Source organism: Musca domestica, unplaced genomic scaffold (genome assembly GCF_030504385.1).
Source record: "Musca domestica strain aabys unplaced genomic scaffold, Musca_domestica.polishedcontigs.V.1.1 18, whole genome shotgun sequence".
Classification (NCBI taxonomy): domain Eukaryota; kingdom Metazoa; phylum Arthropoda; class Insecta; order Diptera; family Muscidae; genus Musca; species Musca domestica.
Genome location: NW_026712238.1, coordinates 14,083,346 through 14,108,227, shown reverse-complemented (window position 1 = coordinate 14,108,227; position 24,882 = coordinate 14,083,346). Strand labels below are relative to the sequence as shown.

General features: G+C 35.8%; 1 protein-coding gene across 2 annotated transcripts in view; it reads left to right on the top strand.

Annotated features, from left to right (window-relative positions):
• The window catches only part of LOC101892891 (MAP kinase-activating death domain protein), a 170,582-nt gene that overhangs the window by 8,791 nt on the left and 136,909 nt on the right, over positions 1-24,882 (top strand). For both annotated transcript variants that reach the window (XM_059120957.1, XM_059120958.1), the window contains exon 2: positions 18,320-18,344. The gene's annotated coding sequence lies outside the window, so the exon portion shown is untranslated. The remainder of the gene's footprint in view (positions 1-18,319; positions 18,345-24,882) is intronic.

Here is a 24,882-nt window from a genome sequence, read left to right as displayed (position 1 = left end):
AGGTACTGAACGTTTTCCTGGAGGAAACTGGTGTTCGCCGACAATTTACTGCACCATATTGTCCACAGGAAAACCCCACGGAGCGAGCCAACCGAACAATAAAGACAGTTATCGCTCAGCTTACAGGCAATCAGCATAACAAATGGGACGACTTTCTGCCAGAAATTACGTTGGCAGTTAATTCAAGCGTTTCTGAGTCAACGGGGTACAGCCCGGCCTTTCTTGTGCAGGGTCGAGAACCAAGGCTCCCAGGTGCTCTGTTCGATGAGGTAACAATCGGTTCGGGTGCTCGAGTTAAAGAACCTTCGAAGAGGGCGATCGAACTACGTGAAATTTTCCAAATAGTCAAGAAGAACTTGGCTCAAGCTGGAGAAAATCAGAAAAGACGGTATAACCTTAGACGTCGTAAGTGGGCTCCAGTTGTCGGAGACCTTGTACTGGTTAAACAACATCCATTGTCAAAAGCGACGGACAATTTCGCGGCGAAATTGGCACCTAAGTTCGATGGGCCTTTCGAAATTATTAGTTTTCCATCTCCGGTTATCGCGAAGGTTCGGAAAGTTGACGGGAAACACGAGAGGAACGCTCATCTGGGGGATATGAAACCTTACGTCTCACCATCTGAACATCTAAATTGTGTAGATACTAACATAGATACTGTTTCTTCTACCTCAACAGATTCCCAAAAATCAATAATGGACCAACCTACCCAACCATTACGTACAAAGGCTTTTTACAAGCATCAATACCAGCTTGTGGAGTCGCTCAAACCCTGCTCGGTTGTGCTCACGAGGTTAACAGAGGGGGAAACCGATGCACTGCGGAAAAAGAACGCAAGGTCCACACTTGCCCCTAAGCCATCCAAGAGGGCCAACACCAGCGAACCCACAAGGAGGAGGTCCCACAACCAAAAGAAGATGCGACGTGAAGTGCCATCGTCCTCACCGGTAGTAGTCGAGACCATCGTTATCTCATCTGACGATGAGGTACCATCTACCCCGCCCCGGAGACCACCTGTGGTACACGACTACCCCATCACCCCCCCTCCTACAGTGTCACCCATGGCAGCCGGAGACACCTTAACCGACTTACCACCGACGCCAGGTCGTACCCTCTTCATGGACACGGGATTTCCACCGACACCCGGACGTAACATGGGTTTGGCTCTGTCCCCTCGGTATGCACCGGACTCTGAGTCGGAAACCGAATACGGTCAACCCCATATAAACCGTCGGTTGGAACAAGTAAGAAGCCCGAACCCCCCGACAGTATCCAGTGTGGTTGTCGTACCGGTAACTTCGGAAAAATCTGTTGAGGACATCCAATTTGAATGCCGGGAAATGTTACCAGAGGAAATTAGGAGCGAATTACAGCCATGTCTGCGAGAAGCCCTTCGTCGCTGGATACCTCACCACCAACATAAGCGTGTTTTTACCATTGGCGGGAAGAAGCTCCGGGTCCACGTAAATCGACAAGGCAAAACTTTTGTGCGGATGTTGTGAAAGCAGCCGGCTCATTTAGGGAGGGGAGGCAGTGTGACGACGAAAGTCATTTCATTTGTTTTCGTCCCCACTTTGTTGTTTAATTGTCAAATTGTCAAATTTATTTGTGTAAATAATGAATTATTTATATAAATATGAATTTTCATAAACACCGCTTTTTATTTCCAAAACTTAACCAATCCCCCTCATAATTATTTACATCGATTTCTTGTTTGGCATTGATTTTAACACTGGACAGTTAGGTTCAATGACCGTCATATTCAAGGCCACGCAGTAACAGCGAGCAATGTTGTTAGATCAACGCACAACTGCAATGACAATGCACTGCACCAATGCATAGGCAGCCAACAACAAGCAAGCATCACAACGATCGATTCAACCAAAGCATTGCGCCAATGCATAAACACACAACAACAAGCAAGCATGGCACAATGCATAAACGCACAACAACAAACAAGACTCACTGGGCATTGATGCTAATGCATGGTAGTGGAGACCGGACAACGCAGGCATAGCATAACAACAAAGACCATGCATGACAGTGAACCATCGTTCGATGATGGCAAAGCGAATGCATGGAAGACAAAATTTATAACTGTTTTGTCTAACAACAAAAAGGCTTTGCCATAGAAAGTCTGAGATCACGTGACATGCTGCGATCCTATAAAAAGGAAAAGTTCTATGAGAAGTTCTTTTCAGTTTTTGAAGTGAACAACAGCAAAGAAGTCAGGTGAGTCAGAGTGGTGACAAGATAGGAAAACTGTTAGAGGTGTCATAGCCCTTCGGTAACTCGTGTTCTCTAACTAGATTCTAAACCCTTGAGGTGTCGCAAAGCCCTTGGGTTCTTCGGGAATTTAGCCCTTGAGGTGTCGTAAAGCCCTTGGGTTCTTCGGGTTTCTTCGCTTCTAACCCCTTGAGGTGTCGTAAAGCCCTTGGATGCTTCGGGAATTAACCCCTTGAGGTGTCGTAAAGCCCTTGGGTTCTTCGGGTTTCTTCGCTTCTAACCCCTTGAGGTGTCGTAAAGCCCTTGGGTGCTTCGGGAATTAACCCCTTGAGGTGTCGTAAAGCCCTTGGGTTCTTCGGGTCTCTTCGTTTGTAACCCCTTGAGGTGTCAAAGCCCTTGGGCCTTCTGGTATTAACCCCTTGAGGTGTTTTGAAGCCCTTGGGTTCGTCGTATCTATCCCCTTGAGGCGTTAAAGTCCTTCGGGTCTCTTCGTTTTTAACCCCTTGAGGCGTCAAAGCCCTTGGGCCTTCTGGTATTAACCCCTTGAGGTGTTTTTGAAGCCCTTGGGTTCATCGTTTTAACCCCTTGAGGTGTAAAGCCCTTGGGTTCTTCTTTATCAACCCCATTGAGGTGTTCAAGCCCTTCGGGTATCCCCGTTTAATCCCTTGAGGTGTCTACAGCCCTTGGTTTCTACGTTCTTCAATCCCTCGAGGTGGGGTGTTTTCGACAAACACAGGAGGATAACCAGCATCAGAAGAGCAAGGACGCTAAATTTGCCGCATTATATACCAAAATCTATATATACTTTCTTACAAGAGCTGTTTAATATAAGTAAACCCCAATCAATTCTGAATAAACGTTATTTATTTTGCTTAAAACACAAACAACTTGCGTTTTTTACTCTCTCGGTCACTTTATAAATTTCTGTGGCAGACCCTAGACCCCGCGAGCATACCTTAGCCAGAAGAAGGGAATTTGGGTCGTTACAGTGTTAAAAAGGATATTTCCGTGAATTTCGTTATTTAAAACGGCATGTCAAAGAAACACACAGTCAATTTGATGGAGGTATATCGATTCATATTTTATTAAAGACGACATTTTTTGGAATTTTCTACTTTCTTATAAGTGGAAATGCTCAATTGAACCAGATTTCACTTTTTTTGGCTCATAACCTTATAACCTATGCCCCTGAAAGGTTTAATATCAACAAAAATCTTAAGTGATTGTAATATTCTCTAATCCATTTGCCATTTTCTAATTTAATATCAATTTGCTTTCAAAATTATTGTTTGATGTAAAACCACTGTCTTTGGTCTGCTGCTAGTAAGAGACTAACTGTTGTAGCTGTGACACACACTCTCTCTACAACAATGACTACAAAAATACTACTAATGTGGCAAATGCAAACAAATTCATCTAAAGCATGACCCAAACCCTCAATAGTACAATCCTCCACCGCTCACACCTATACCGAACACACGCCACACTCACACACAGATTGAGACAGACAGCCAGAAATTCTGCCAACAATTTGCTGCTCATATTGTGGTGGAACCCCCTTGCTCCCGTCCAAAGTAAATGTTCGCGCCAGCTCATTCTTCTTTTGGGGAGAACGAAAAAAAAACCTTCTATTTGGGGTTTTACTTTTTTACACCCCCATGGAGCAGCACTTGGTCTGCCCGCCAGCCAGGCAGTCAGTCCGTCAGCCATCTAGCTTTTGGTGTTATCATGTTTATGTAGTTGTCACATTTTTTTGGGTTTTTCTTTTACTCGAGTTTTGTTGTTGTTGTTTGCTATTCAACTTTGCTTTTAGGTTGTATTCTTTTGGGGGATAAATATAGAACAATACGAAAAAAATGTTATTCGTAACATTGTAACAAATGGACACACTTATGTGACAGGCTGGCAGACAGACAGTATTTATCGTTGGCCAGTAATGAAGAAAGAAGTAGAGAACCAACAAAAAAATCTTATTTTCCCATATGAGGTGCGTTTTGACGAACATTAGACAATATTAAACAGTGGTGTAAAGTTTAAAAAAAAACTTAAAGAAATTAAAATAAGTCTGAAAGTATTATTTGGTGGCTTGACTGAAATGCTCCCTACATCTTAAGAATTGATAATTTTGAACTAATAGGGGTACTGGAAAAAATGTAACGGAAGAAAACTGATACTACTTTCATTTTCTATCAACACTAGATCTAGAGTGAAGATGGGACATATTGGTCCACCCCTTTATGTAACAGTACTACAAATTTTTGAGAAACAATCCCGAAAAAACTAGAGGAAGTATCCGATTGGGTTGAAACTTAGCACATTGCAATTTTTATACCTTCCTCCATACATCCGTTCATAACTCATCAAAATAATAATAATAATTATAACAAAGTATATACGGGATGAGATGAAAAAACTGCAATCAACTTCCGACTGCTCCCATTTCTAAGCCACTTGTCCGACAGCTGTTAAAATTATTCCAGTGACAGCTCATTATATTGTTTACAAGCGCACAAAAGCATTTTGGTGAGCATTTTCCAGAAAAAAAGTTATTCCTGATGGAATTCAAGCGTGATAGTGAGATTTCTTTATATTTGGCTGGAAACCGACAAGTGGCTATCGTTAGAGCACTCCAGCATTTAAATGTGAATAAATCTTTTGTGTCTCATATCATGGCTCGTTACCGTGATACTGGCAATGCCCGACGTCAAGGAAGTGGATGGAAGATAACAGAAACATCATCAGAAATCGTTCGAAAATTAAAGAAGCGTCTTAATCGAAACTCACGTCAGAGTGGCCGAAAAATGGCTCGTGAGCTGAACATATCGAAATATTCCATTCGGCAAATATTGAAAAATGAGCTCGGGGTAAAGCCATGGAAATTCTAAAAAGCGCAACAGAAAGAAAATAGACTCAAAAGATCTAAAGAGTTTCTTCGCTTGGCCAAAAGTATTGAACTGCCGAATTTGGGTTTCTCTCTCTCCGATGAGAAAACATTCTTTGTCCAGCAGTTTGTAAACAAACAAGATGATAGCGTTTACTTGCTAAAGAGGTCAGCTGAAAATGTGCACCAACGCACTCAGCACGCGCCACCCAAGAATTGTTACAAAATGAGGTTCCTGGCTACATTTCCAGCGCACAATGGCCACCAAAATCTCCGGATACCAATCCGTTGGACGATTGTGTCTGGAGAATTTTGGAAAGCAAGGTTGGCACTAAAAAATACCAAAGTGTCGATCATCTCAAGCAAGTGCTTCGCCGGGAATGGGCCAAAATACCGCAGAACAACATTCCGGCAGCGTGTGATGGTTTCATTTGCCGTTTGAAGGCCATAATTAGTGCCAAAGGTGACCAATTCGAACAAATCTAAAGTTATTCTAAAATTTGAAGCTATTTCCAACATTTTATGCTTTAATTCAATAATATTTAACTATTATGGCGTTTGACTTTGTTGCAGTTTTTTTTTTATCTCACCCTGCACAGGTCCATGTCTTCGTATAAACCCCCATATAATGGTAACTCCTGGACCGAACTTAACTGCTATTGTACTTGCGGGTAATATTTTTAAGGGCTATCGGGAAACTTGTTAAAAATATTTTTTAAGAGGAATGTCAGAATTTTTAAACGAACATACCCGGATGTCACTTTAAAAAGGTAACAAATACGAACTTTTCAAGAATTGTATAAGAAACTTTGAAAGCAATAGATTTAATTTTTTTTTTTTTTTTTGGGAAATTATCAAAAATTTTCAAATTTCCTTTTAAGGTATTATCAATGACTTTTCCAGGATTTTTAGAGAACATATCAGGTCTACAAATGTGAAGTTTTTGAGGATATTTTTCATAGACTAATAGGGCGTTATTTAATGACAAATTTTGAAGGATTTTAAGACAAAAAAAACTTAGATTTATGAGGTATATTTTGAATATCATGCAGGACAACAAAAGTGGATTTTTTGAGGATAGCTTTTGAGAGGCTAGAATGGTAACAAATTTGTATTTTCTGGGATATGTATGTAAGTTGTTATTATGTCAGAGTATCCAACGTGGAATTTTAATGAATGTTTTTAAGGACAACCAGAGCTGAAAATATGTAATTTTGGAACATTAACCGTAGATTTTTTAAAGAATGTTATTAGAGACACAATCGTGGACATTAAAGGATAAAGAATATTAGGACAACAAATATGATTTTATAGGCATTGAATGAGAAGAGAAACCAAACACTCTGTGTTGAGATCAGTTCCAAATCTCACTCCTGAGAAATAAAACACAACCGCTCGTTTGGGTTGCTGGTTTAAATCTGATTTTATTTTCAAAAATATTGTTCTTAACTGCTACAAAAACTGATCTAACTTAACCTATTCGCAGCCACACAATTGTCCTTATCTATTTTTAGATTTACAATGAACCATTGCATGGCTGTTTGTCCCTTCATTCAAGTGGTCTTGGCTACCTACTGGCGCATCGATAATTGTGTGTGTGTGGGTCATGGACTTTATTATTTTACACATTACCATATGCGACAGCGCACAAGATCAATGAATTGTACACATGTGGTATTTTATGACCGCTGGGAAACTGATAATGTTTAAATATTTATTTTTAATTTTTGGATTTCCCCAGCGCCTCAACCGCACACAAAAGGATGTACAAAGTATTTTGTACATTCTCCCGGCCGGATTTAATATATATACATTTAGTTTTATTTTTTAAATCTGATTTTACCAAAGGGAAAGTTAAAGGGACAGTTGATTTTTGTAAACAGTTAATACTTATAATAATGTAAGCCTTCTGCTAGGTAAACGCTTCAAAGTAACGGCTCCACTTCTTGATCTAGCTTCTTGGCAGCTAAGCATTTTGAGAGAGTCCTTTGAAAAATGTTGTTGTTGATCGCTTGAAGATTTTGTTGTTGTTGAGTTTTGTGGTTGGTGAGTTGATTTACTGCTATTACCACACTCGATGTTGTTAAAGTTGTATGTAGTTAGTGTTGTATAGGTGTTGATTGTATCCGCCGCTTTTGAGGGAAACGAATTTTTGGCGAGAAAAGAAACACACCGCTTCGTTCGGGTGTAGATTCAATTCTTATAGCGAGAAAAGATATAACACCGCTTCGTTCGGGTGTATAATCAATTCTTGCATCGAGAAGGATAGACCACCGCTTTGTTCGGGTGTAGAATCCATTCTCGATCCGGCTCGAAGGACCAAATGTACAAGTGAGAAGAGATACCAAACACTCTGTGTTGAGATCAGTTCCAAATCTCACTCCTGAGAAATAAAACACAACCGCTCGTTTGGGTTGCTGGTTTAAATCTGATTTTATTTTCAAAAATATTGTTCTTAACTGCTACAAAAACTGATCTAACTTAACCTATTCGCAGCCACACAATTGTCCTTATCTATTTTTAGATTTACAATGAACCATTGCATGGCTGTTTGTCCCTTCATTCAAGTGGTCTTGGCTACCTACTGGCGCATCGATAATTGTGTGTGTGTGGGTCATGGACTTTATTATTTTACACATTACCATATGCGACAGCGCACAAGATCACTGAATTGTACACATGTGGTATTTTATGACCGCTGGGAAACTGATAATGTTTAAATATTTATTTTTAATTTTTGGATTTTCCCAGCGCCTCAACCGCACACAAAAGGATGTACAAAGTATTTTGTACAGGCATATTTTGCGTAATTATTAGTTCTGAAGACGTGTATGTTTCTGAAGGATATTTTACAAATTTTTAAAGGACATTTTGTGACAGAACTTCAGGACAACAAACGTAACATTTAAATATTTTTGAGTGAAATCAGATCTACAAACATGAATATTTTAGCATATTTTTCTAAGGAACTGTCTGCTCGACAGACGTGAATTTTTAAAGGACATGCGTATATTTTTAAGGGTGTTTTTTAGGAACTATATGTGGTAAAGGTGCGGATTTTTAAGGGTTATTTTTTGAGGACCTATCAGTTCTAGAGACGTGAATTTCTAAAGGATATTTTCGAGGAACTATCAGTTCAACGTAGATTTTCAAAGGATATTTTTATTAAAACTATCTGTTCTACAGACGTGGATTTTTAAAGGATATTTTCGAAGAACTATCAGTTCAAAAGACGTAGATTTTCTAAGGATATTTTTTAAACTACCTGTTCTACAGACGTGGATTTTTAAAGGATATTTTTTGAGGTATCTTTTTAGGAACTTTTAATTCAACAGACGTGAATTTTTAAAGGATGTTTCTTGTGGCTTTCAGTTCGAGAGACATGCATTTTTAAGGATATTTCTTGAGGTATCTTTCTAGGATATTTCAGTTCAACAGACCTGAATTTTTAAAGGACATTCCTCAAGGTATTTTTCGAGGAGCTTTCAGTCGAACATACGTGAATTTTTAAAGGATATTTCATGAGGTATCTTTTAAAGAACTTTCAGTTAAGATTTTTTAAAGGATGTTTTTTTGAGGTCTTATCTCTTCTAGAGACGTAGATTCTTAATAAATATCTTTCGATTAATGTTCAGTTTTACAGACTTGGATTGTTAAAGAATATTTTTCTAGGTATCTTTCGAGGAACTTTCAATTTTACAGGCGTTTTGAGGACCTTTCAGATATACAAACATGGAGTTTTAAAGGATATTTTTTGAGAAACTATCAGACCCACAGACTTGAGTTTTTAAAGGATGTTTTTTTGAGGAAATATTAATTTTACCGACGTGTTTTTTAAGGATATTTCTTAAGGGAACTTCAGTTCTATGGACGAATATTTTTAAAGGAAATGTTTTTTTTTAACGAAATGTTTTTTTTTTAACAGTAGCCCATTTTGAAATAAGGAGAAAGGATGCTGTTTTCTAATTATTTGCTGAAAAAGTCATTATTTGGTACTGTGATTTTTTGCTGGTATATTTTCCAAACGGCTTGTACTCTTATAGCATTCCTCGCAAATTACTGTGCCTACAATCTACAAAGTATAACACTTGGGGGAAAACATACTCCTGCGAAACACACTCAGTGTCTCACACACACACACACACACACACAAATACATAGATAGTTACTGACTTCCCCAAAGCTTTTACCAACTTACTTTTTTGTGGATAAGTTACGAACTTGGATATTGTAATCAGTTTGTAGTACGTCGGGCATAAAAGGCAAGAGAAAGGCCGTGGGAGAGAGAGAGAGAGAGGAAACGATGAGAGTCATGGTTCATTAAAATTTATTTTATTTTTTTCATTTTGTTTCAGGATTATATAAAACTATAAGTTTTCAGGCTTTGTTGTTGTTGCTGACTTTTTTTGTTTGGTTTGTTTGTGGTTATCACAAATTTGGTAGTTTGGAGGTTACGCTGGAGGCCATTTACTGTGTGCAAGCGCAACAGTTCTTTCCTCCATACGTTGCGTTTGTTAACGAGTTTCTTTGGGTTGTTGGGGAGGAATAGTGCATTGGGGGTAAGGGGCGCAATGATAAAATAAATTAAATTCTCTGGTACTGGTTTTCTTTAATAAAAACACGATAATTAAAATCATATAAATTAATTTGGAAATAAATATGAATTCCTATTATAATACCCTCCACCATACTATGGAGGGTATATTAACTTTGTCATTCCATTTGTAACACCTCGAAATACTCATGTCAGACCCGACAAAGTATATATATTCTTGATCAGCGTAAAATTCTAAGTTGATTTAGCCATGTCCGTCTGTATATTGTAATCACGCTATCTTTCGAACGAATTGAGATAGAAGGCTACCTCCCGATATTCGGTATTTTAATGATTTTAGCGACATTATTCACCGGAATTCTTTCATATTTGGTATTTGAAGTTCGAAATGGATACAACAGCCTAAGACAGAAAATTGTCTGTGCAGGTCCACGTCTTCGTATAGCCCCCATATAACGTTACCTCCCGATATTCGGTATTTTGATGATTTTAGCGACATTATTAATCGGAATTGTTTAAAATTTGGTATTTGAAGTTCGTAATGGATGCTACAGACTAAGACAGAAAATTGTCTGTGCAGGTCCACGTCTTCGTATTTAATTGTTTAAAATTTGGTATTTGAAGTTCGTAATGGATACTACAGCCTAAGACAGAAAATTGTTTGTGCAGGTCCACGTCTTCTTATAGCCTCCATATAACGGTACCTCCCTATATTCGGTATTTCGATGATTTTAGCGACATTATTAACCGGAATTCTTTCAAATTTGGTATTTGAAGTTCGAAATGGATACCACAGCCTAAGATAGAAAATTGTCTGTGCAGGTTCACGTCTTCGTATAGCCTCCATATAACGGTTCCTCCCTATATTCGGTATTTTGACGCGTTTAGGTACAATACCCACCAAAATTGTTTGAGATGTCGTATTTGAAGTTCGTAATGGATCCTACAGCCTATGGCAGAAAATTGTCTATGCTGGTTCAGGTCTTCGCACAGCTCCGATATAACGCTACCTCCCTATATACGATATTTTGATGATTTTAGCTACATAATTCGCCGTTTATTTCAAGTTTCAAATTTGAATATGGTAATGGCTTATGACAAACAGTGCCTATGTAGGTCCACGTCGTATGGAACCCAATATAACGGCTATATTCGGTATTTTTAAAATTTTAACAGAATTTTTAAAGGATTATATTTTTTGAAAATTTCTAAATTCGTTCCAAATGGTGGAGGATATTCAAAGTTCGGCCCGGCCGAACTTACTGATTTTTGACTTGTTTTTTCCTAGGATCCCCATGTGCATGTAAATTTTTTCTACTTTCCCAATCCCTTTAGAAATATTCCAGATTAGCTTAAAATTGCCACGTTTCAAAGACGAACAAAACAAATTGAGTGACAATGTCCTAATAGTGTTCGACTGAATGCATTTATCATGTCGTCGTCGCCGTCGTCGTCAGAAACGACATTTGACGATAGTTGTGACGACGATTATTTAGTTGGCACCTTCTTTCGCTGAACTCTCGCCCCAGTCATTCAAGGTTAATGGTTCATTGTTCTTGAACAAAAAAAAAAACGTTAGAACGACCGAAGGCAGGGAGAAAGGAGGTGAATACAATTTCCACGTTTATTTACTTGGCAAATTTTCAAGACACGAATGCGGACAAAAATGAAATTTTCAAAAAAAACCGAGTCAACGACAAATGAATGAAAAATCACTGCCCTGGAGCGAACACATCCTTGTTTGCATTGCTGGCTGGCGTTCATGGGGAGAAATCGGAACTCATGTGTAAGCCAAGCTATCTATGGGTACATTCCACTTTGAACTTTTACATGTCATGGTATTTGTAATCGAATGCCATATATCTGCTTAGCGTTGTTGCTATTCTGTTTTTTTTTTTTTTTGAGGCATTTTTTGCTTTTAATTCCGACAAACATAGCTAGGTTAACATTGTTTTCATTGTTTCACTGAGAACTTGACATGCAAAGGAATTTTTGGCCAGCTTGTGGTGTTGTCCGTTACACATTGTTGCAGAAGGTTGTAAAGTTATAAGTCGGCGCATTGATGGGTAGATGTGGTTATTTTTAATGAGACCTTACCAGGATAACAATTTTCAGAATTCCATCTCTATTCCAATGCCTAAGTTTACAGAAGAGCATATTAATTAAACCCTTACCACGTCCACTGTTTCAGGCTAAAACTATTTCAATGTTTTTCATAATAAAAATTGGCCACCGCCATCCTAGAAACCAAAAGTGACCTCAATATCATATTTTAGGATTTAAAATCTATGCATTCACTCATCGGCGAATTAAGTATCGTTTGGTACTTTTCGAACAATCATATGTAGTAAGCATTCCCAAATTTACCTCCATATTCAATTTTAGATACCAGCTCTATCCTAAGACCCAATCCCAAATTTATTACCAACTCCTTCTCTCCGCCAAATTTCAGAACTCCATCCCTATCCAAACACACAATAGCATATTTTATGGTATTTTGAAGTTTCCATACGTTTATAGTTCGCATATCCAAAACCCGCTCCTTCTCCGAACCACATGCAGCAAAATTTCAGCTTTATATCTTCACCCAAAACTTTTCTCAAAAAAAAAAAAAAAAAAAAAAATCCATCTCAACCTCAGATACCAAAAGTGACCTTAATATCAAATTTCAGGATTTCAGCTCTTTAGTTTCCACCATTGCCAAATTTGGTACTATTTAGTACTTTTCGTACAATTGTAGTACACATTTCCAAAACCTCAATATCCCTTCACCAAATATCAAATATTGTATTATTTAACACTCTTTGTACAATTATAGAACACATTTTTAAAATCACATCCATATCTGCATTCCAGATACCAGCAGAGGCCTAAATATTAAATTTGAGGATTTCAGACATATCTTTTGACCCAATACCAAATTTAGTAACATTTAGTACTTTTCGTACTTTCCACCTTAATGTCTTACTTCCAAATACCAACAGAGACCGCAATATCAAATTTCGAGAATCCAGCTCTACCCCTTCACCCAAAACCCAATTTAGTACTTTTCGAACAATTATAGTTCACATTTCCAAAACCATCTCCTTATCTCAATAACAGATACCAACAGAAACCTCAATATCAAATTTGAGTATTCCAATCCTATACCTTCACCAAATACAAAATATAGTACTATTTTATACTCATTGTACAAATCTAGTACACATTTTGAAACCCATCTCCATATCTTAATTCTAGATACCAACAGAGACCTCATTATCAAATTTTGGGATTCCATCCCTATCCTTTCACCTAATACCAAATTTAGTACCATGTAGTACTTTTCGTGCCATTATAGTACACATTTCAAAAACCAACCTCAATATCTCAATTCCAGATACCCAAAGAGAGCTCAATATAAAATATCACAATGTTATCTCCATTCCATCATCCAATACCAAAGATAGTACTATTCCTACAAATATAGGACAAATTTCCAAAACATCGCCAAATCTCAAACCCAGATATCATCCATGTAACAATCAAATTTTAGAATTCTATCTTCATCCCTTCAGCCAATACAAAATTTAGTACCATTCAATACTTTTCGTAGAATCAGATTACACATTTCCGAAATCACCTCAATATTTCCAGGTTAAACATGAACAGCGACCCCAATACCAAATTTCACAAGCACAAGCACTATCTATTCACCCAAAACTAAATTGTACCGAAAATAGTACCATTTACTACTTTTCGTACACTTCCAAGACCACCACTTTATCAAACTCCGACCACCAACAAGGATCTCAATATAAAATTTCAAGATACCAGCTTCATCCACTTATCGAAAACATAACTGTTCCCAATTTATTACCATTTAGTACAGTTCCCACACTAAGTACATATTTCTAAACCTACGTCCATATCTCAATCTTAGATACTAACAGAGGGCTCAATATTAAATTTGAGAATACCAGCCTTATCCCTTTACCCAGTACCAAATTTAGTACCATTTGGTATTTTTCGTACAAATATTGGACACATTTCCCAACCGCCGCCAAGTTTGAAACACAGAAACCGTCAGTAATGCAAAGTTCAGAATTTTATCTCCATCCCTTCACCCAATACCAAAATTAGTACCATTCAGTACTCTTCGTACAATTATAGTACACATTTCCGAAATCACCTCTATATTTCCAAGTTAAACATTAACAGCGACCCCAATATCAAATATCACATTTCAAGCACTATCTGCTTAATAATAAATAAAACAATCTGCAATACCAAATTGTACCGAACATAGTACTATTTAGTACTTTTCGTGCACTTGTAGTACACATTTTCAAAAACATCTCTTTATTACAAACCTATCACTAAAAGGGACCCCAATACCAAATTTCACAATTCCAGCTTCATGCGGTCACATTGAACAAAATGGTACCGAATCTAGTACCATTTAGTACAGTTTGCACACTTAGTACACCTTTCCAAAAACCACCTTTATATATCAAACTTACTTTCCAAACTTGTTTTTAAAACCAAAGTTCAAGTTTTTAGCTCTATCCGTTCACATAATAGAAAATGGTACCATTTTAGAAGTTTAGTACCATTGCAGAGACTTTCGTATCCTTAAAGTTCGAATTTCCAAAGACTCTTTGTGCATCAATCCTGCATTCTATCAGTGACTCTCATTCCAAATTTCAGAATTCTAGCTCAATCCGTTTGTCCTTTACCAAGTATTCAAATTTTAGTACATTTTAGTACTTTTCTAGAAACACCGCCTTGTCACACACCTACGCACCAATATTGAACCTCATGCAAACTTTCAAAATTCCAGCTTCAGTCGTTTCGTCTGTGCGTCAATTCTCGATCAGCCAGTCAGCTATTTCACTACTCTTTTATATATAGTTTTAAAGATCAGATGTCAACCTACTTTCAGTAAAAGACATAGGCATATGGTCCCAAAAAGGTCCCAAACTTTTTATTCTGAAAATAGTGTCATATAGTCATGCAAAAGATATATGCTCCTTTGTGCCTCGTGACATGAGACCATGCTCAATTTCGTGGCAATTGTCCTGTATTGACATCCTCTGTTGAGCTATTTGGGATTAAAAAAAAAAATATTTTAAAATCCACCAAATTCGTCAAAATCCACTGCTTACCCCTTCTGGCATGTTTGCAATCATGCACATATTGGGGGTGGGGGTAAAATAAAATTGTCCATGGCAACATTCATTTGTTGTTCGAAATACATGTAAATCCTCAAAACGTTTGTGGTCCAAACAGTCAGGGTCGTTCAATCACTCTGTGCCATCACCAAATGTAAGACAGAGTCAACCTCTTTCTCAGTGTCTGTCTGTGGCACTCGTTGCTTTTTCTGTTTGATGATTGTCCTGGATAAAACTGTGCACGGGCACAGTCACATGCATTCCTTTTGATATTTCTTTCTTCTTCTCCGCCGCCGTCGTCATCGTCGTCGTCTTTTGGCAATTGCCCCGACAATTTTATTGTCCTAAATGTGAATGACTTCATGACGCACAGAAATAAAGTCAAATTCATTTCGAAGAGGATATTAACATGCGTTTGCCAGTCATCATAAAAATATTGCATTTTTATGGGTTTCTTTGTTTTACGTGTTTGAATTTATGTAGAACGTGCCGACATTGTGGCTCACCCGCTGGGTTAGATGGGCTTTGATAGGTTGGCTGCCTGGTGGCAGGATATCTGCATGAATAACATGGAATATGTTAAGACATTTATCCAAAGGCCACTTTATGTTCTCAATTTTTGTTAGAAATATGAAGTAGCATGAACGCGCATGCATGCATGTGGAAATGTATGTTGGAATTTGTGCTTTGAGTTTGTGTGATGAAGTTGTTGTGAGGGGGTAAGGGTAGAGAGGGGGGCTCGTGAAGTTTTAAATAGAAGCAATATTCTGCGATGTAAAGACAGTCTTGAAAAAATCCTAGATTAATGTTTGGATAATCCTTTTTAAAAAATCCACGTCCTTCAGAAGTCCTTAGAAATACATTTTAAAAATCCAGACATAGGGCTTTAAAACTCCTTCAGTAATCTTTGGAAAAATATTTTAAAAAGTACAGCATTATGGCCTCCAAAAATCTTTAGAAAAATATTAAAAAACACGTTTATAGACTCAATAGTCCTTGAAAAAATATATTTTTACAAAAACCACATTTATGGCCACTAAAGACCTTGAAAAAATATATTTTTAAAAATCCAAGTTTATGACCTCAATTGTATTCGGAAGTCCTTCGAAAAATAGTAAAAAAATAAATGTATGTGGCTTCAATAGTCCTTGGAAAAAAATACTTAAAAAATACATTAAAAAAAAACGGATGTGGCATCAAAAGTCCGTCACTTACCGTGGAAAAATATTTGAGAAAACCACGTTTATGGCCTCAAAAGTCCGTCAGTTGTCCTTGGAAAAATATTTTTACAAAACACGTTTATGGACTCAAAAGTCCGTCAGTTGTACTTGGAAAAATATTAAAAAACACGTTTATGGCCTCAATAGTCCTTGGAAAAAATATTTTTAAAAATCTACGTTTATGGCCTCAATAGTCCTTGGAAAAAATATATTTAAAAATCCACGTTTATGGCTCCAATAGTCTTTGGAAAAAATATTTTTAAAAATCCACATTTATGGCCTCAATAGTCCTTGGAAAAAATATTTTTGAAAATCCACGTTTATGGCTTCAATAGTCCTTTAGTAGTCCTTGGAAAAAATATTTTTGAAAATCCACGTTTATGGCTTCAATAGTCCTTTAGTAGTCCTTGGAAAAAATATTTTTGAAAATCCACGTTTATGGCTTCATTAGTCCTTTAGTAGTCCTTGGAAAAAATATTTTTGAAAATCCACGTTTATGGCTTCAATAGTCCTTTAGTAGTCCTTGGAAAAAATATTTTTAAAAATCCACGCTTATGGCTTCAATAGTCCTTTAGTAGTCCTTGGAAAAAATATTTTTGAAAATCCACGTTTATGGCTTCAATAGTCCTTTAGTAGTCCTTGGAAAAAATATTTTTGAAAATCCACGTTTATGGCTTCAATAGTCCTTTAGTAGTCCTTGGAAAAAATATTTTTGAAAATCCACGTTTATTGCTTCAATAATCCTTTAGTAGTCCTTGGAAAAAATATTTTTAAAAATCCACGTTTAAGGCCTCATTAGTTATTTAGTAGTCATTGGAAAAATATTTTTAAAAATCCACGTTTAAGGCCTCATTAGTCCTTTAGTAGTCCTTGGAAAAAATATTTTTAAAAATTCACGTTTAAGGCCTCATTAGTCCTTTAGTAGTCCTTGGAAAAAATATTTTTAAAAATCCACGTTTAAGGCCTCATTAGTCCTTTAGTAGTCCTTGGAAAAAATATTTTTAAAAATCCACGTTTAAGGCCTCATTAGTCCTTTAGTAGTCCTTGGAAAAAATATTATTAAAAATCCACGTTAAAGGCCTCATTAGTCCTTTAGTAGTCCTTGGAAAAATATTTTTAAAAATCCACGTTTAAGGCCTCATTAGTCCTTTAGTAGTCCTTGGAAAAAATATTTTTAAAAATCCACGTTTACAGCCACAATAGTCCTTGGAAAAAATATTTTTAAAAATCCACGTTTAAGGCCAACCAAAATAGTCCTTCGAAAAAATATTTTTAAAAAATCGACGTATATGGCACCGATAGTCCTTGGAAAAATATTTTTAAAAAATACACGTTTATGGCACCGATAGTCCTTGGAAAAATATTTTTAAAAAATCCACGTTTATGGCCTAAATAGTCCTTGGAAAAATATTTTAAAAAAATCCTCGTTTAAGGCCAAAATAGTCCTTCGAAAAAATATTTTAAAAAATCCACGTTTATGGCCTAAATAGTCCTTGGAAAAATATTTTTAAAAGAATCTACGTTTATGGCCTAAATAGTCCTTGGAAAAATATTTTTTAAAAATCCAGGTTTATGTCCTAAATAGTCCTTGAAAAAATATTTAAAAAAATCCACGTTTATGGCCTAAATAGTCCTAGAAAAAATATTTATAAAAACCCACGTTTATGGTCTAAATAGTCCTTGAAAAAATATTTTAAAAAATCCACGTTTATGGCCTTAATAGTCCTTCCACGTCTATGGGCTCAGTAGTGATTAAAAAATATTTTTAAAAAATCCACATTTATGGCCACTAAAGACATTGAAAAAATATTTTTAAAAAATTCACTTTTATGGCCTCAGTAGTCCTTGGAAAAATATTTTTAAAAAATCCACGTTTATGGGCTCAGTACTTCTTGAAAAAATATATTTAAAAATTCACATTTTTGGCCTGAATAGTGCTTAAAAAAATATTTTTAAAAAGTCCACATTTATGGCCTTAGTCTTTCGAAAAATATTTTTTAAAAGTCCACGTTTATGGCCTCAATAGTCCTTGGAAACATTAAAAAAACACAGGTTATGGCCACAATAGTCCTTCGAAAAAATATTTTTAAGAAATCCACTTTTGTGGCCTCAATAGTCCTTGTAAAAATATTTTAAAAAAATCCAATTTTGTGGCCTCCATAGTCCTTGGAAGAACATGTTTAAATAATCCACGTTTATGGCTTGAATAGTTCTTGGAAAAAATATGTATAAAAAATTCACATTATTTTGCCGTTTGTTAATTATTTATTTTTTCTTATTTCAGATTGAATGTTAAGATGTATGGAAAGGTAAGTTGAACTACCAGAGATTTTTTTATAAAAAAATTAAGAACTTCTGAAATATGCAAAAATACCAACTAATACAGTTTGGGGGGTAATCTATAGTTGTCATCTGATTCCATTTGGCGCTCCATCTTCTAAGTTGACTTTATAAGTTGACCATTCCAATACACAATACCCCCAGTACAATCTCTCATTTCTTTATGTTATGACATCTAATTAAATTCCAGGCAAAAGGCCTACATTTTACATGACACGAAGTAATTTATTGACAAATGCAATTGAAAATGGTCAACAGGACAAATTGTCCTGCTGTATGTGATCTGCATAATACCATTATTATATTGTCATTTACATATTGACGGGCGCAAGTGGACATCTTAGGAATGCCATTAGAATAGAGAAAGAAGGCATTTTCTTCTTGTCATTACAAGAGGACTAAAGGAGGGACGGACGGACGGAAGAAAGCACTTAACACACTCACAGCAATTTTGCATAGATTTTATTATGGTCATGGGTCATGATGAGAATGATGATGTCAAAATCAAATGAATTATTTATTGGTTATAGAACATCAATACATACATACTTATATTTTAACGAGGGTGGTGTTGAAAGTTTGTAACAGCATTTAATGAAATTGTATCTCAGTGTGGAACTGTGGAGTTGACCTGCAGCATCTTAAAAGCATTTTAATCATTAGCTCCATAGAAGGGGCTTTTATTTAGGATTTTTCACAGGTACACATATAGATCCAAAAAGCCACTGTTAATTTGAATATAGGACAAGAGAAGTTCGGCAGTTGAAAGTATACAGATTAAACTGGATTTTGCACCAGCAACCTGCCTGCTGGGGTCCGTTACACTTATAAAGGCAAAAGATTTCTGGTAGTTTTAGTAACTGCTTTACCTACTCAACCTTCAATATATCCATTTTTGCGCATGCATTGTTCTGCTCTTGGATTTTGGGCAAAACAAAGTTGAATGTAATGTTCCGGTGGCACCCACCATTTAAAGTTGTGTTTCGATTTGTAGTATCTTTGAAGAAGTACGGTCCAATGATGTCATCAGCCCATAGCCCAGACAAAACTGTGCTGGATGGATTGGTAGTTTTTCCAACGCTTCTGCCTGATCTACACTCCAAAATCGATAATTTTGCTACTATCCACCTTAAAATTTTAGATTAGTACTAAAAATGTACAATTTGTTTATTACGTCTTGGACAAAAAAAAAAAAAAAAAAAAAAAAAAAAAAAAAAAAACGTCATACATCGTACTAAATTTTCAGATTTTTAAGTTTTACCTTTTTCGGTAATAATAATAGTAGAACGTGTACTTTTTTCACCAAAAAATCTTCAAAAAACAAAAACAAATATGTAAGTCCTGGAAACCAACAGCGACCACAACATAAAATTTCAGGATTTCAGTTGTATGCCCTCACCCAATACCAACAATGATCTGAAATAGGTGCCATGCAGTGCTTTTTGAAGAATTTTAGACACGATTTAAAAACCTCATATCAACAGAGTCCTTAATATTTACGTAGATGATTCCCGCCCTATCCCTTCAGTCAATACCAAATTTAGTACATTTTAGTACTCTTCGTAGAAATATAAGACACATTTTTAAACGCACCTCCACATATCAAATTTCAAATTTAGAATTTAGATTCCAGCTCCATTCCTTCACGTAATACCAAATTTAGTGCTTCTTTTTACTTTTCGAACAATTATAGTATTTTAATGATTTTAGCTACATTATTACCGATTTTTTTCAAGTTTCGCATTTGAATATTGTAGTGGCTTATGACAAATGTTACCTATGCAGGTCCATGTCGTCGTATATATCCTAATATAGCGGTGGAGGTGGTTTCGGATATGGAGGTGGTTTCGGAAATGTGCACTATAATTATACTAAAAGTTCGGTAAAAATACCGAATGTAGCTATTTTTACCGAACTTTTAGTATAATTATAGTGCACATTTCCGAAACCACCTCCATATGTCCAGGTTGCACATAAAGAGCTATCTCCTCACCCCATACAAAATTGTACCAAATATAGCACTATTTAGTACTTTTCGTGCACTTGTAGTATAAATTTCCAAAACCACCTCAAAGCGTGCTTCATCGAAATAAGGGTTTTAGACCCAGGTGTCTTTGGGCCAAATCCGTTTCATGATATTTGGAGTCGATCTAGCGATGTTCGTCCATCCGTCTGTCTGTCTGGCCACTCGACCCACTCCTTCTGGTACCTCCCCCACAAAAGGTCAAAATTTTCATAGAAAATAATTAACCGCTGAGGAAAAGAACGGATAACCTGTGTTTGTACCAACTTTGCAAATCATGATTTTTTGCATTACCGCAGGATCGGGAGCGAGTATGAACAAGATCGGACTACTCCTTGTAGAACCTCGCCCACAAAGGGTATAAATAATGCATAATTATAACTTTCATAAAATGTGATGTAAGAGTAAGATTGTCTTTAAATTACACACACCACAATATGTTTCAGACCAGAACTTGGGTTAGGTCTGAAGATGGAATATATCGGTCAACTCCTTCTGGTACCTCCCCCACAAAGGGCCAACACTTTTAATTATTCATAAATCTCATAAAGCGAAATTAACATACCATTCCATTCAGATTTGGCACATCTCAATACCATTCCTTCTGGTACCGCCCTCACAAGGGGTCAAAGTTTTGAATAATCAAAACGATTATAAAATCCGAAATAAGCATCCAGTTCTCCTCATATTTCACACATCCCATTATTTCTACTAACACAAGATGTGCTACGAAGATGGCATATTCGGCCCACCCCTTCTGGTACCTCCCCCACAAAGGGTCAACATTTTAAATATCCATGAAGCTCATAAAACGCGAAATTAACATCCGATTCCATTCAGACTTGGCACATCTCAATATTTCCATCAACGATGGTAGAAGAAATCGGATCATTTTTTCTGGTACTTCCACCAAAAAGGTCAAAAAGATTACAAAATCCGAAATATGCATGCGGTTCACTTCATATTTCACACATTCCGTCTCTATTTGCGAAGAACGCGTATTTATTTTTCATGTAATTATATGTTTGTGTTGTACAGCGTAATTCATCGATTCCTATGACGCTTCTTGAGCAGCCTGCAATGCCGGTTGCCTGAATGTAGGACTATTAGGATTGGACTGCTGACGCTTTCAACGATCATAAGCTACTGATGCTGCTTTCAATGGGAAGTATGGGCTTACTTTGTGTTTTAGAACAGCAACTGCCCGAACATCACAAAATTTGGTCAGTTCTCAGGGGGGATGGTTGGTGAACTCTCTGAAATCCCTCAGATATATCAAGGCTTAAGTTTCGATATCTTGATATTTTTGGCGCATAGGCAGAAAGTTCTTAATTTACAATTTTTAGAACTTCTTTTTACACTCCACCCCCCCTACTCATAACCCTTAACCCGCTTCTAGAATATATTTATCGGCTTAAGTTTCGATATCTAGACGTTTGAGGAGCAAGGCTTGCATTCAGAAGGAAGGGGATTTCCCAGTTTAGATTTTTTTGGGATCGACGTCACCCCCTCCTGACACGCTTCCCATTAACAATGCTTATAGAGCTGACAACCCACATATATGTGGAAAAAACTGGAGTACTCTCTACCAGAGACATGTACTCAACATTCCGCATGGCTGTCATACATTTCGCCAAGTAAAACGGAAAATTTGTTCCTGTAAATGAGTAATGGTGTTAGGATGTATTGTTCCTAGCCTTTGAAAAAATAAAACAAAAACAACAATATAAATATTCCATGAAGAAGAAGCAGAAGTAGGAATTTTCTAATTTACTCCCAAACAACAAATGAAGTGCATTCATTCCTACAGTCACTACATCAGTCAGTGAGTCATTCATTCATTCACTCATATAAAAATATACAAAGGCAGAAATTATGCAATGCTGCTGCAACTTCTCGCTGTCTTCCTCTGTCGTCTTGTTATGCGTTTGACATCGTCTGGCGGGAAACAGAGAGCAAAAGGAGTGCATGAAAGAAGATGGAACAGCAACAACAACAGTGCCATGAAATAAGCACTTAGCCATTCTTGTTGGATATTTCTCAAAGGGTGGGTGGTGGATGGCACACCCAACCTCACATTCATCCTTGCATTGTCATTCCAAGGATTGTTGTCATTGCCATAGCAGAGCCAAGCAAATGCCTTCGTTGTCATCGTCGTCGTCGTGGTACTACATCCTCAAGAATGCCGGAATGTTTGCTGTTATTGGCATATTTTAGCTTTTAGCTGTTGGTTATGTCTTCTCTGCCGTTGATGGGTTTTTGGAACGCAAAAGACGGCTTTTAGCCAAGCGATTCTCTATCATTCGTTCACTGCAGGAAATCTTAAAAATACTTGAAGATTTTTTGTCTTTAGAAAGTGTCTTTTCCTCCGTTCATCTTCTCCATCCTCATCTCATCTACTGGCCGCTGCAGTGCAATATATATTTCCTTCCCCAGAAAGGGGTAGGCGTCATTTGTTGGCATTGGACAACATGGATGCTGCCACAGCTATTGCTGCTCCACATGATGATAGCGATTTATCTAATACTTTTATTACATCAAGAGATTTATTTAGTCTTATATGCGAAAATCCATAAAAAGGATAACGTTTTATCAGCCATGCAACCAAAATGCCAATCACGTACATCTCGGAATTGCGGTGTTTTTGTTCGAAACGGGTTATTTGCAAAAATCAATAAAAGAAAGGGGTTAGCGATAAAATGGCGACCATTTGACATTCATGGCTTGGGTGTTTGGTAATAAGAGAATGCCAAAGATCAGCAATAAGGATATAACTCGGTATTAAAAGAAAAATAACGCGGCAATTCTGGCGGATTACAGAGGACGTTTTGAGAGAAAATGGAGAGCTACAATCCTAAATTGTACTGAAGTGATGTTGAGAAACCAGGAGTGACGACATAAAAGTCTACTTAGGTCTAAGAATACATCAACACTCTAAATCTAACTTAAATGCCAGGAATCCATAAATTGTACTATTAGTTGAATTATATGGAAAAAACCTTCGTACTAACTAAAATCAGAGGTTATCTTTATACAAGGTCTGGACCGATATTGATGTATTTTTGCTAATACAATTTCTAAATAATAATAATTCGAATTTGGACAAATTAAATGGAAAATATAACTAGAACGCAAATTGAAATTGGGATTTACATTTCTATGGACCGATATGGTCCATGACAAAATGGATTTGGACCTATGGGGACTTTAAACGTATTAAAGTGTTGTAGGATATCACATGGTCGACCCCGCATGACTATAGCATTTGCTTACTTGTTATATCCTCAGCCATGTGGTACGGTATTAGACCCTGGGTCTCTTTGAACGAAATCCGTTTCGGGACATTTAGAGTTGATCTAGCGATGTCCGCCCGTCCATCCGCCTGATAACTCTCGAAGCTTAGATCGAGATCGGAGATGGGCAATATCGGTCCACTCCTGCTGCCTATCGGTCCATTTCCTGCACAGAAAGAGAAAGGATGAATCGATTTTGCTCCAACTTCGCAAATCCTATTATTTGCGTCAGTGCGAGGTCTGGTGCGAAAATAGACAATATCGGTCTCCACTCCATCAAATACATATAATAATAATAATAATAATAATAATAATATAATAATAATAATAATAATAATAATAATAATAATAATATAATAATAATAATAATATAATAATAATAATAATATAATAATATAATAATAATAATAATAATAATAATAATAATAATAATAATAATAATAATAATAATAATAATAATAATAATAATAATAATAATAATAATAATAATAATATAATAATAATAATAATAATAATAATAATAATAATAATAATAATAATATAATAATAATAATAATAATAAAATAATAATAATAATAATAATAATAATAATAATAATAATAATAATAATATTAATAATAATAATAATATATAATAATAATAATAATAATAATAATAATAATAATAATAATAATAATAATAATAATAATAATAATAATATATAATAATAATAATTAATAATAATAATAATAATAATAATAATAATACTAATAATAATAATAATAATATAATAATAATAATAATAATAATAATAATAATAATAATAATAATATAATAATAATAATATAATAATAATAATATAATAATAATAATAATATATAATAATAATAATAATAATAATAATAATAATAATAATATAATATAATAATATAATAATAATAATAATAATAATAATAATAATAATAATAATAATAATAAATAATAATACAGTCTTGGGCTTTGGCTATTTCGAGTACAGTTCATTAATATTATATCTTCTATGTAATTAACTATTTTGAGTATCATTAAATTGTGAATTAATTATTTTGAGTATCATTAAATTGTGAATCGTTATAATTGTTAAAGAATTAAATATCCGTGTTTTATTTAATCAGGCGCAGTTGGAAGCGCCTTGGAATTAATTTTTTTATTCGCGATCGTGTAAAATCCTTT